Source organism: Triticum aestivum, chromosome 1D (genome assembly GCF_018294505.1).
Source record: "Triticum aestivum cultivar Chinese Spring chromosome 1D, IWGSC CS RefSeq v2.1, whole genome shotgun sequence".
Lineage (NCBI taxonomy): Eukaryota > Viridiplantae > Streptophyta > Magnoliopsida > Poales > Poaceae > Triticum > Triticum aestivum.
Window position 1 is genome coordinate 159,150,597 of NC_057796.1, and position 14,530 is coordinate 159,165,126.

Genomic DNA, 14,530 nt, shown 5'->3' on the forward strand with positions numbered 1-14,530 from the left:
AACCTCCTCGGGCGTGCGCACACACACACACCCCCTCCCTCGCTCAAAACCCTAGCAAGGTCCCCGCCGCTACTGCCGCCGCCGCAAGGCCTCCATTGTCAACATCTGTCGGTTTGCCCGTGCAGCTTACCCACCGATCTCCATACCCAGGCCGCCCTGAGTTTCTTAGATGACGCCTGCCAAACGCCCCCTTTCCCACAGATCCCCATCCCCATCCCCCACTCCAGAGCATCGCAGCCTAAGCCCGGCTACGCTTCCCATGGAGCTCGAGGAGCAACTGGCCCAAAAGAGGTGTATAGCGGTCTCTTCGCCCGACGTCACCGAGGACGCTGACGACCATTACTGGCGGCAGGCACTCAAACAGCGGGCTAGAGTATGCGGGCATGTCTCGGCCGCCGGCTACGACATCGAGGTCATTGACAGCGATGGCCTGAGGCGGGCTGTGTCACAGGTTAAGTGGCCCACCCCAACCCCTCGGGTTCAACCACCGTCGATCTCATCCATGGACCCACCGCTGATCTCCTCTGGCTCACTGTCAACAATTTGCCATTCTACATCGCAATCGAGCCCCTTTTGTCATTTCTGAAGGACACGTTCTGCGACGCTGGCTTGGGACCCACAGCTTCCAAGTCAGACCTCATCGACGGCGACCACGAGGAGGGCACCTTCTCCGGCTCTTCCAAGGGGAAAGAGCCCATCTGCTCTTCCAAGGGGAAAGTGCCCGTCTGCGACGTCGGGGAGGGCACCCTAGAGCCATGCTCTTCCAAGGGGAAGGAGCCCATCTGCGACAACATGGAGCGCATCCAGGGTCCGTGCTCTTCCCACGGGTACGAGCCCATCTATGACAAGTGAGGAAACCCATGACTTGTTTTGCCGTTCCTCTTTATAGGGGAAAACCCATGATTTGTTTTGTCGAGTCCCTTTTGCAGTGTAGTGAGAATATGTCCAGTTTTAATTGCTATATCTGGTTGTTTGCAGTATGCCTTGTTTATTTCAGTTGTTCACAATGTGATGTTCTATATGTGCAATTATTTACTGTGCAGTACATTTCATCAATCCAGTTTTAAACATACTGATAGGAATGCATATGTTTGCTTGCTGTTAAGCCTGTTATAGCTAGCATATGCCTCTTTTAAAGTTTTTTTATTGTTCGGTTGTTTGTAGTTAGCATATGTCCAGTTTCAAATGCTATCTTTGGTTGGTCGTAGTATGCCTTGTTTATTCCAGTTATTCACAACGTGATGTTCTATATGTGCAAATATGAACTGTGCAGTTCAATTTCATCAGTACTAGTTTCAACAATACCACTATGAATGACTACATTTGGTTGCTGCATCTTGTAGTTAACACGCCTTTCCAGTTTCATTTAACAATAACTAGTGTACTTAGACTGGCACAATACCAGTTTGAATGACTATGTTTGCTTGTTGTTAAATGTTAGGCCTGTTGCAGTTAGCACACCTTTCCACTTGTTTTGCTTTACTAGTGTGCTTAAACCTGCACACTGAAGCTATCTTTTGGACATTATTTTGTCTGCCATGTATAATTTTGGTTGATGTTTAGCCTGTTGTGCTTAACATGCTTCTCGATGTACCTACACAGGAAAATTTTGGGAAGGACTGCTATTTTCCATCGAGGTTAGTTTCATCCCATGGCTTATATCTGCTCACTGTTCAGGATATAGGTAGCTGGTACCATATAGGTCGGCAGCTGATAAGGGACTAATCGGTGAATCAGACTTTTAGCTGAATATATCTGTAACCCATTTTTCGTTAGGTTAACTAGGGCCATATGTAATATATCTGAGGCTACATAGCAACATGCACTGTACTTAATGTCTAAATATGCAATCCTAGGCTACATAGCAACAAGGAAGAGTGTTACATTAATGTTCTAATGATGTCTAGATATACTCAGAAGAGCAGCAACAGCAGCAACAACAACACAGCCCTGTTTGGATACTCAACTTAGCTAGAGGTTAGAGTTAGTTTCTAGCTCATTACTAACCCTGAACTAACTCCATCCAAAGAGTTGTTTGGATGGCAGGGTTAGATTGACAATAAATGCACTAGGGGAACTAGCTCTAATTGGCACCTCTTGGGTTGGATAGTTTTTTTTGGGTGGGTTATAGATGCAACTAGCTCAAACTAGCCCTCATGTTTAGATATACTTTAGGGCTATTTGAGCCCGAACTAGCTCAAACTAACTGTAACCCACGGATACAGCATCAGTTAATCAGCCGATAATTTGTAAGAATGCACTAAACTCCTTCCAGCCCATAATATAAGATGTTAATTCATCTAATATGTGAGTATATTGGATGTTATAAGATACTCCCTCTGTTCCTAAATATTTGTCTTTTTAGAGATTTCAAATGGACTACCACATACGGATGTATATAGACATATTATAAAAGAGTGTTGTACTACATCATTGTGCAATTGTTGTTTAGCTTCTAATATTAACTTGGTGCTTTTAGGCATATGTTAGTGGTAAGATCCGCGTTTCGACCCTTTCTGCGTATGAGGTAATGAGATATCAATGAACCAGCATCAAGTGAGGAAGCTGATAAAGATGGTTAGTAAAATGGGTCCAAAGATGGCAATTAAACTATTTGTTTACACTTTATCCAAGACAACGGTGAACTGCAGGATGCTAAGTAAGAACTCTGCAGCCTTCTTTTTACTGCCCATAATGAGTTGTGTTAGATGACAATGTCTGAATCTTTTTCCTTTGCAGTGGTTGCCAAAGCAGTTTACTCAAGATTACCTCTCAAACTACATGATTGGTGGGCATGCAAAGGTTAAAGTATTTCTACCAGAACACGATGATTATCTAGATGTTTTCATGAAGACCGTGAAGGATGGGCGGTTGGCATCACAAGGGGTTTGGACTAGAGTCGTGCCTGCCTTCTGCATGGAGGAGGGCACAATATGGGCATTCCGCTTCACCATGTTCAGCAACCAGAATATATTTCGCCTCTTTCTTTACCGTCTTTAATAGTACAAGTATACAACTGTGGTTCATCATGCTTTATTTGGTTCTTGTGTAATTCTTGAACATATGTACCTATGAATCGAATAATGCATTGGTTGTTTGAACCTGATGGATATGAATAAAGCTGTAGCATACATTCAAATTCAAATTCAAATCCAAATCTAGTACAATTTGGAAAAGCAGCAATTAAATTACGGTGAAATTACACTCTCCAGGTTGTTACGGCACACATGGTTGGTAAAACACAAACATTTGCGATATGCACCATAATTTGAGACGGTTCACAAAGAGGAAACGTGTGCAAGCATGCACACAGTTGCCGTTTGCAAAGCGTGTGCGATGTTAGACAATATCACAAATGCTGCGGGCAAACTAAACGTTTGTGTTAGTTGCCTTATTGTACACGATTCGCAACCATGAACTGTTTCTGATGAAGTATCGTAAACGTTGCACCACAGAATAGTGTGTGCGGTAGTTGTCGTGTACGACGATGTTACGATGGTCCGACGTTTCATAATCCTGTCCGACACTCGTACGACGATTAGCTAATCTTCTTAATGGTGAATCGTTTGTGATGGGCCGCGCATCATACACGTTCTATAATAGTGAACCGTTTGTGATGGGCCGCGCATCGTAAACGTAGCACCACAGAATACCGACTGCGATGGCAATGCAAGCAGAAACGAGTAGGAGTACTGTAGGGGCCCTATCCCCGACGGTTTCTGGGTCGTGTGGGAAGGACCCCCCTATCGCCCACACTCACTTGGCGACGGTTCCAAATGCCGTCGTGGAAAGGGGTTAAAAACCGTTTGTTTAGGACCGACGCGTACCAGTGTCTGGTCCAAAAAAATCCACAAAAAGTTTCGCTGCGTTTGGACTCCGTTTGGTATTGATTTCCTGCGATGTAAAAAACATGCAGAAAACAGCAACTGGCACTGGGCACTATGTCAATAGGTTAGTATCAAAAAATGATATAAAATGACTATAAAATGATTGTAAAACATCCAAGAATGATAATATAACAGCATGGAACAATCAAAAATTATAGATATGTTGGAGACGTATCAGTATATGATGAATTGCTACGTGCTGCTGCTACTGCTGTATGACGAGTTGCTATGAGCTGCTGCTGCTATATGATGCTTTGAGGTGGTGCTTCTATATGATAATAACCAGCCACTTGGACCACTGAATTTCGATAAATAATAGTTCTTCATTTAAATTTAGGTAATGTGTTCTTCATTTAAATTAGGCAATGGGATCTCTATGGAAGACATTAACCAAAGTAGATTGTGCCAAGTAGATGGTATCTTTGTATTTGCATTTTGAACAAATACTAGCAAGATGCCCGTGCGTTGCACGGAACATCACGGTGCATTTGCATGAGTAGTTTATCTTGTGGGAGAAAAGGATGAATGAGGCAAGGCCTGTGGAGAGGGGTGTCGGTATCTTTTTGCAAAATTGCCATAGTTTCCTTCCGATCCATCAGATATAAATCAGATGACCTATATTGCAGGATGGCAGGCACACCATCATCACCAACTCTATTTTGATAAGATCTAGCAAGATGCTCGTGCGTTGCACGGAACATCAATATGCATTTGTATGAGTAGTTTGTCTTGTGGGAGAAAAGGATGAACGAGGGAAGGCCTTATTTGCAAATGTGGAGAGGGGTGTGGGTATCTTTTTGCAAAATTGCCATAGTTTGCTTTCTATTCGTCAGATATAGATCGGATGGTCTACATTGCGGGATGGTAGACACACCATCATCACCAACTCTGTTTTTTATAAGAGTATATTGAGAGTAGAGATATTGATGGTCTGTTTTCCTATCATATTAATTACTGCACTCGGTTCAATTTGTGATGTTTGCAAGTCAAATTAATTTTCATATGGGCAACAAAATGACAAAATATAATGCAATCTAGACTTTTCACTGATCATACCACAGATAAGCTGAAAAAGTAGGCAATGAAAAGAACTGGTTGGCATATTATCTGGAGCTCATATTCAAAGGGGCTTATTTTCTTAGGATAACTCGAAATAACCATCCCTAAGAACCCTGGCCAACATCACTAACATACAAATAGCCCACGACGATTTCAATGGACTGACCTACCATAGCACACTGTATAGGCTCATCGCTGCCTCTCCTTTGTTTTGCGATGTTCCATGAAATTGCCACATACATCTTTTACTAAGAAATCTTGTACTTTGTCATTGCGGCACCCCATCTGCAAGTTGACATGGCTAATTTGAGATATCTATACATGATAATACATTGCATATCCCTTGCGCTTATTCAAACCACCAATTAACGATTGTGTGCGTAGCATAAACTAGCCATGGCTGTGTGTACTGGACTAGTAGGCACTCTAAGGGAGCCTAATGTAGTGCACTGGAATTCCTACATGCCACCTACCATTTTGTGTAATGTACTACCTCTGTTCCTAAATATATGTCTTTGTAGAGATTCCACTATGGACCACATACAGATGTATATAGATGCATTTTATAGTGTAGATTCACTCATTTTTTCTGTATGTAGTCTATAGTAGAATCTCTAGAAAGACTTATATTTAGGAACGGAGGGAGTATCATGTATGACATCTACATCTCTAATTTAGCAGCCAGTAGTGGAAATCATTGTTTGCACAAAGGGATTACTGGTCGAAAATCCCAGGAAAGCACGCTGGCAGGCACACAACAATACAAGAGAGAGATGCACTTACAAGATCATAGCAATGCCTCTGTCCAGGATCTTGGTTGGCCAAGTGAAAGTGCTAGTTATCGACTAGAGGGGGGTGAATAGGCGATTTTTATGAAAGTCTTCAAAACATGAGGTCTTTGAAGACAAACAAGCAATTGAACCTATATGATATACATCGGAAGATAAAATACACTAGACAGGCTATAGTCAAGTAAGCAATATAGGGATAGCACGAAGACTAATATCAGCTAGGTAGTTCGGACCGGAATCGAAGACAATATGTAGCTAAACATGTAATAGTCTTTGCACAGTGAAGTCAAACAGATCATGCAAGCAAGCAATGACTTCACGAAGACAAAATGAAATGTAAAGAAGGTAGGGGATAGAACCAATAGCTTGGTGAAGACAAGGATTTGGTAGACCAGTTCCAGTTGTTGTGACAACGGTACGTCTAGTTATGGAGGTTGAGATTGAACTCAGAAGACTATGTCTTTACCTTATTCCCCTTGAGCTAAGGACACCCAGTCCTCGCCTAATCACTTTGGTAAGTCTTCAACGTAGACTTCCAAACCTTCACAGACTCCGTTCACTGGCGATCCACAATGACTCTTGGATCCTCAGAATGTGACGTCTAACCGGCTAGAGGATGCACAGTCCTCAAGTGTAACAAGTCTTCAGGTCATGCGGACAGAAAGACTTCAGTGATGCCTAACACTCTTTGACTCTGGGTGTTTTGGGCTTTGTCCTCGCAAGGATCTCTCTCTCAAAGGCTTTGGAGAAGGGTTGCTCTCAAACGACAAAAGTCGTGTACTAACTATGAGTAGCCACCAATTTATGGTGTAGGGGGTGGGCTATTTATAGCCAGGAGGCAACCCGACATGATATGTCCGAAATGACCCTGGGTTACTAAGGAACCGGCATGTGTCCAACGGTCGGATTTCAAACACATGCGGCAGCTTGGCTTGGGCTACAAGGAAAGCTGACTCATCCAACTCTGGATAAGATTTGCTCTCATTGTCTTCGCTCAAAGACATAGGATTTTGGTTGAGCATCACATCAATCATCTGACTTTGTTCACTTGGACCCCACTTAACAGTACGGTGGTTCCTATGACTCAATAATGAAGAAAAGGAAACTACGAAAGAAACTATGTCTTCGCACTCCGTAGTCTTCAAGTGAATGTCTTCATAGGTCATTATCTTCAACGTGAATGTCTTCACGAACCACCATTGTCTTCAATGTCTTCATACATCTTTAGGGGTCATCTCTGGTAGGTAAACCGAATCAATGAGGGACCACTACCTGTGTTATCCTGCAATTCTCACAAACACATTAGTCCCTCAACCATGTTTGTCGTCAATACTCCAAAACCAACTAGGGGTGGCACTAGATGCACTTACAGTCTCCCCCTTTTTGGTGATTGATGATAAACTGGTTGAAGTTTTCAACGGGGATAAAAGTATGTGAAAGTTAAAGTACATGGGCATTGTCTTCATAGGTTGGAAAAGGCTCCCCCTGAAGATGTGCATATAAATGTTTTGCCTTTCAATGCAAATGCACATGGCAGGTTTTACTTTATGGAGATCCTCTTCAACACATGAAGACAATTCATCATGCATACATAAGAGTAATGAAGATAATGAATGCATAATGAGAAAAGGGCGTCTACAGAATGACTTCATGCGGAATTTATCATCGCATCATAAGGTAGCAGCAAAAGTGGCAGACGGCCATCAAGTTTAAGTGTTACAACTCAAAAGCCAAATAGTTCAAGAACGAGAGTTATAAAAACTTAGGTAAGAATAAGCACCCGACCCATATGGACCCGCTTGAAGACTATCAACTCATATGCTTCTCCCCCTTTTGTCAGTAAGGACCAAAAAGGTTTGAAGACATAAAGTGTCTACTCATTTCTAGTCGGTGAAGATGTTGGGTCAGCAGGGTCGACGTTGGAGTTGGGTGGTGCAGAGGGGCCTGATGCAGAATCGTGATGCAGTGAAGCCATCACGGGTGAAGTGGCATCGTCCTCTTCATCTATGACTCGAGCAACCATAGTGGGAGCCGAAGAGGAATACTCAGAATCTTCAAGTGAGGGAGTTGGACGCCAGCTTGCAGATTGTGGAGGCCTCGAGTCAAACTTGAAACGTTTAGTGAAGCCATCTTCTCGAAGATCGTCTTCAGAACAGAGCATTGTGAGGCTCTTCCAGGAACGCCGACAGGCTTCATGAGCAACAAAAGAACTCTTGGTTGCAAGGTTGCAAATACGATTGACGTCAATGAGCAGACTCTGCATCTGGCGCTTCAGCCAGTCATGATGCCTATCCTGCTTCTGGTGAAGGGATACAAGAAGCTCTCTGTCATTCAGGACACGAGCATGCTTCTGAGGCCTTTGTGCTACCGTGCTGGCTGTTGCATCAGTGTTGGCACGATGCGACAAACGAAGCTAACCAGCAAGAGGACCAGCAGGAGCAGGAGGATTTGGCACATGAACACCTACCATTGGCTGATTGAACCTTTGGAAGGCGACATTCTATTCATGGAGTGGCTTCCTGGCAGGCTCATGGTAGATGTCTTCATATGACATATCAACTTCAGGCAAGAATTCAACATGGTTGCGTGCTGAATCTTGATAGTTGATGGTGGAGTGAAGCTTAATTAGCCACATGACCCATGGAGCATAAAACTTGAGGCCAAATAGATCAATGTCAGAAGATACCAACTGATGAATGAAGAAATCTTGAGTGTTGAATTTGATGCCATTGATGATATATAAGACCAATGTCTTCATAGTGCCTTCAATCTTGGCATCAGGAGAATGTCCTTTGATAGGCCACAGAGTATGCCTCAGGATGTGATATATGGTGCGGGGCAGGTACTTGAGGTCCTTGACATAGAACTCCTTAGGATATTCAGCATCAAATGGCAAAGGCTTCATCATGCTGAGAATTTGACTCATATTTGGCTTAGGCCTCTGCAAGACACTCTGCAGTTCTTGCACATGGCATTGACAACCTGGTTCATACATATCACCAGGAGTGGGCAGGGAAGTGAGCTCTATGATATCTTGAGCTTTAGCTTCATAATGGACATCCCCTGTCATCCACTCAAGGACCCATGTCTTTGGATCCCTGTTGTAGCCAGATGTGTGGAGAGTGGCATAGAATTGCAGAAGAAGCTCTTCTTTCCAGTGTTCCTTGTCAGTGACAAATGGAAGCATCCCAACTTCACGGAAGCAATCTAGGGCTTCTTCAAGGCATGGCAGTCCAGCAGTGGCATCACAATCAAGATGCCTGTGTGGAAAAATCTTGTCTTGATTGTAGAGTATGGAAGAATAGTAGCTCCTTTGCTGGTGGCTCCAGAACCTATTAGATGAAATCTTTGGCTTCCTGAAGGGGTTCTTGGCCGAGTCGAAGAAAGTGTTGTGTTCTCTGAAGCTGAGCACACTGAAGGAGCCTTATGTAGTGACATCACATGGAAGCCTTCGCAGCCTGGGCTTTGGCTTCTGCGTTTGAGGCCTTTGCTCCATGCGATAGTCATATTGGGGACCAGGAGCAGTGGGTGGTATCAAGATAGGCCATCGGACAGTAACGAGCTCACCACGATTGTACGCACGTTCCATGGTGCGAGGCATAGGGGGAGGAACGACCACATTTGAGGTGGATGGCTGCGCATTGTCTTCCATGGCAGCAATGACTTCGGGCTGCACATTATCTTCAGCCATGACAATGTCATTGGGTTCAGTAGTGGTGGTGGTGGCAGCCGCATTCGCATCAACATCAGTGGCTTCATGGACTGGAGGGTCTGGCACAATCACTTCTTCTTGAACGACGGGATCAATGGTAGGGGGAATAACTTCACGGTCTTCTTATTTTTCTTCATCGGTTGATGCAGCCAGGATATCTTCAGCTACTTTGGCTTCAGATTCTCGAGTAGTCACTGAAGGGATGGCTTCAGGAAACACTTGACGTGCTACTAAGCTTGTGTTTGCACATCCTCTTTAGGAATACTGGACATGGAGACCGAGGGCCTAGGGGCTGTGCGAAGCCTTCGGAAAGAGGGCGACTCTTGTGGTGAAGGAGTGGTCTTCTCCATGTCTTTTGGTGTTGCTTTCAAGGTCTCAAACACCTAAGTGGTGACATGAGTGGGTGGAGTGCGAGGAATGACTTCATGCAACGGGGAGTTGGGGTGTTGCTCTTCCCAGAATACATCTTGTGTGATTGGCGTCGTGGGACCGCCAATGCTTATCAGTTCACTGCTCGTAGGAGCAGGCGATGATACTGGGTTGGGTAGGATCTGAGGAAGGGCTTCATCATCTTCAACATTGTCATCGTGACCAATGTCTTCAGCTGCGGTGGAGCCAGCAACTAGAATATCTTCGGAATCATGAGCCTCTGTGGAAGCAGGCTCATGCACAACTACACAACGCTCGCGATTGGTGGAAGCAGACAATGCAACAGAGATGGGCTCAATGGGCAATGGTTCTTGGGGAGCAGCACGTTCTTTGTGTGAAGACTTTGTCTTCAGCTTCTTCTAGGAGGGAGCAGCATCAGAGGTATCGTAGTGCTTACTCTTCTTGGCTTCGGCCTCAGCCATCTTAGTCTTCTTTTGCTCGGAAGCTATAGAAGGGACCTTTGGCATCGAGCCAGTCATACTGGCAGGGAAGACAATGATTGGTCTTTCCTGCCTTGGGGCTTCGGGTTCAGCTTCAGCAGGCTTCTTCTTCTTCTTGGCAGCCAGCTTGGGGTCAATGCCTGGACGCCCAAGAGCCTTTCTCTTTACAGCCTCATTGTGAGCTTGGACGCATTTCCCAGCATAATATTTCATGCGCTCACGAGAGCCTTTGGTTTCCTCACGTTTCTTCTTGAACTGAGCCTTGAGGTCAATCATCATTTGCTTGAAGTTTTGAACATCGACAACACTGAGCTGTACCATATGCTTCTTGAGTTGGGCCTTCTCATAGTCAATTTTATTCTTCAGCTCAACAATTTTCTGAGCTATAGCAAGCTCCTTGGCTATGCTGCCTTGAAATGTGACACTGATGTCAATGGGCAGTTGCAGATCGTCAATGGTGAGAGTAGGATCTTCAAACCATTCATCAATGAAGTTGTCGAGAATATCTGCATCAAAGAGAGGCAAATCCTTGAAGATTTCGGCCTCCTACTTGCTCTTGATGAGCATTTCCAGAGCATCATCAGCAAGATCTTCATCGCTTGACAGATCTATAACATTCTCTTCATTTCGCAGAATCCTAGCAGGAGTGAGGTCATGTCCAGAAATCTTCTTGGGCTTCTTGGATTTCTTGGAGACACGAGATTAATCCTCAGACTGCACACTGGATTTAGGAGGTGCAGATTGCAATGGCTTCACTCTTGAAGCTTTTGGAGCAGTAGAAGGCTTTGAAGCTTTAGACTTCTTCTTTGGCTTCGGGGGCTCAGGAACTTCAGCATGTTCCTCTTCACCTACAGCCTCTTCGACAGTGGCCCTTTGGGCAACAATGTGGGAGAGAAGCCCATCGAAGCTATTGAAGGGGCCAAATGATATTCTGATCGGCTTCACGACTGCCATCTGGCCTTGGAGCTGCTGGACCAGGGTTGAAGTCAATTCCAGGTCCTTCTTGTTCTGCACAGGCTCTTGCGAACTAAAGATTTTGCTCAAACAATTCATCTTCACGACACCATCGGAGACTGGAGGCGTCGGCATTCTCAGGCTGTGGTCCTCTAACCATGCAAGGATAGAAGCCCTTTGCAATGGTTTCAGCCTTCGTCTTGGGATGTAGTTTCTTATACACAATATCGGCCCATGGTGGCCTCACTGCATTCTTCTTTGCATACTCATTTGTGAGAAGTTGTACATAAACCATTGCTTTGCCCAATATCTTTGAATCCATTGGACTCGAGTCTTGCGTTCACCATAGGTTTCCTCTGGGTCAGACTTGTATTGCTCATAGATATCTGGTGGCAGGTCTAAAGCGGTGTTGTCTTGGTGCTGCCTGCCACCCTTCTTTGCAGATTTTCCACCAGCCATTGGATTCAGAATGAACGGCTGCACAACTCTGTTTGGCTTCAATCTGCTGGTTAAACAGGAGCTGGCTTCTGGAGATTCAATGTGATGCTGTAAGAACTCTACAAATGAATGCAGACTATGAGAACCAAGGGATTCTCCCACGGACATGTACCTGTGACAACATTAGAGATGCGAGGGAAGGGGAGGAGGTCATATGCATTCTCAGAAGATTTTGAAGATAAATCAGTTTGAAGACATTGACCTCATAGTGCGAAGACATTCACTTATCGATGTGAGTTGGTTCCAGATTTGTATGAATGCATGAATAAGTACAAGTGAGGAATCTAACTAGTTGTGATGCATAAGTGAACATACTTACAAGTTATGAGATGCAGAAACAAAAGGATATAGATTTGGAAGTGTAGAAACAACTTTTGTAAGATGTGGACATGTTCAGCGGGTCAAATAAGCGATAAAAAGCAAGTTTTATTTACCGCACGACGAACTGCTAGATGAGGCAGAAGGAGACCGAGTAGTCTAATCTCCCGCGCCCTAACTTGGCGGCGGAAGACACCTACGGCGGCGGCGGAGAAGACGATGTCCGCGGCCGGCGTGAAGACAACATCAGAGAGGTTGCGGCAGCAAAGCGCTTCGTCTCCGGCGTCGACTGAGGGTAGCGGTGGCGCTAGGGTTTGAGCGAGACGGCGAGGGGAAGAAGAGATAATGACTGCGAGGGGAGAAGTATTTATAAGGAGGAGGGCAGCGCAGTGCAATTACACGGGTTACCCTGGCAGTTCACATCTAAAGGACACGTGGTAGACATGCAACTTATTGAAGGTTGAGCCACGACCCCACGTGCGCCTGGTTTGTCGGGTGGTCACTCTGGATTCTCCGGTATTCAGGCAAAAAGGAAACCAGTTTTAAATGTGTGTCTCTGTATCTTCAGCTGACAAGGGCACAGTGAAGACATTCCACACATGTCAACAGAATGCATATGAAGAGACTGAGAGAATTTGAGGGATAAGCACAGAAGGGGTTAGGGTCCGATCACATTCACTTAGTGCAGAAGATGACAACTTGAAGATATAGCTATAAGCGAATGCTGTAAAGGACAAAACACATATATGTGTGTGTGTCTATATATATATGTATGTATATGTGTATATATATATATATATATATATATATATATATATATATATACACACACACACATCTAGGCTATTCTGTTTCGTCTGTTACCCTACTTGAACTGATGAATTCGAGCGGTTTAACTGATGCTTTCATTTTCCGTTAAAAATCGTCTTCTTTAGTTCAAATTTTTTTGTCGAAACGGGGCGTGTAATATATCGTTGGAAAACTCTTGGCATCTACATTACAACCATATAATTTGTTTTTGCAAAAAATTATGGTTTAAGAGCAGGTTTGAAAAAATCATTTAAAAAAACCGAAAACACGAATCGTATTTTGGAGATAATTTTCAAACGGTTTCTCAAAATTGAGCAAATAAGATGGCGTTGGAAAGCTTGTGAAAATCCGCATCTTCCATATATAGAATTTTTCAAAATTTTGATGATTTAGAAGTAATTTGAAAAACAGTGAAATTCTGGGCGAAACGTATTTTTGTGATTTTTTGCAAACGGTTTGTCGGATTGACGCAAATGATACGGTGTTGGAAAGCTATGTTGCGTATAGAAAGTTTTTTCTAATTCCTTACAGTTTAAATACCAATTCAAATACGGTTAAAGTTGGTTTCGAACGTGATTTTTAAAAAAACTTTGTCGAAATGGGGCAGATAATATACCGTTGGAAAGGTATCGAAAATGCAAAACTTTGTGATGTTGAACATTTTCTTAAATTCGCAACCATTTGAGTAATTTTGAATATGTCAAAGACGGATTCTGCTGTTTTCGTGTCTGAAAAACAGAGTACTCGTACTGATTTCCGTGCGGATTTTGAACTGACGTTGTCATGCTTGATTTATACAGTCACAAAGTACTAAAAAATCTTTGAACTTGAAAAATTCCATTCTTCGAATTTTTGTGTTTTTGTACTTTTTGAAATGTTGTGCCTGAACTTAAACATGGTTTTTGATTGTAATTGAACTTTGAGCATATTTCTTCAACTTATGTGCTTTTTTTCCGAACTTATTTGGGGCACCATGTTAAACTTATTACTTTTTTGAACATGAATCTTCTCATGTTTCTTTTTTAAGTTGTTTTTTTTTCCTTCAGCTATACTGCTAGTAGCCTAGTAACCTAGTTGTTTCTCATCTACATCTACACTACTATTAAAAGAGCAAACATGAATTCCTCTAAAACCACACCACGAAGTGTACATAGAAGTATCAGAGACGTTTGATCAATCCCACTAAATCACATTCAACATTCTATATTACATCGAAGGTCTACCACACAAATCAACGCTCTTGATTAAATGTTCTGCAGACTACCCCGCCCACGTCCTGCTTCTCCCACGATCTATACCTCACGCAAGCAAATCGCCGCACAACACGCCGCTAGACGCAAATGAGCCCCTATTCATCAGGTTGACCTTCCCTGCCTTGACTGCGCCCCCGCCTCCCTCCCCACCCCGCCGTGCTCCCTCTCCCTCCCCTCTATGGTCGTATGACGCCCGCTGCCGGTGCAACCTCCCTTCGCCCCCGCTCGACGTCGCCCTGCCCGTCTGCCTCTCCCATGGCGCACGGCACCTGCCGCCGGACCCGCCCTTCCGCCATCTCCTGTATCGTCGGCGCAACCTCCCTTCGCACCGCTCGCCGTCGGGTTGTCCGGCCCGTCCGCCTCTCCTACGACGCCAGCC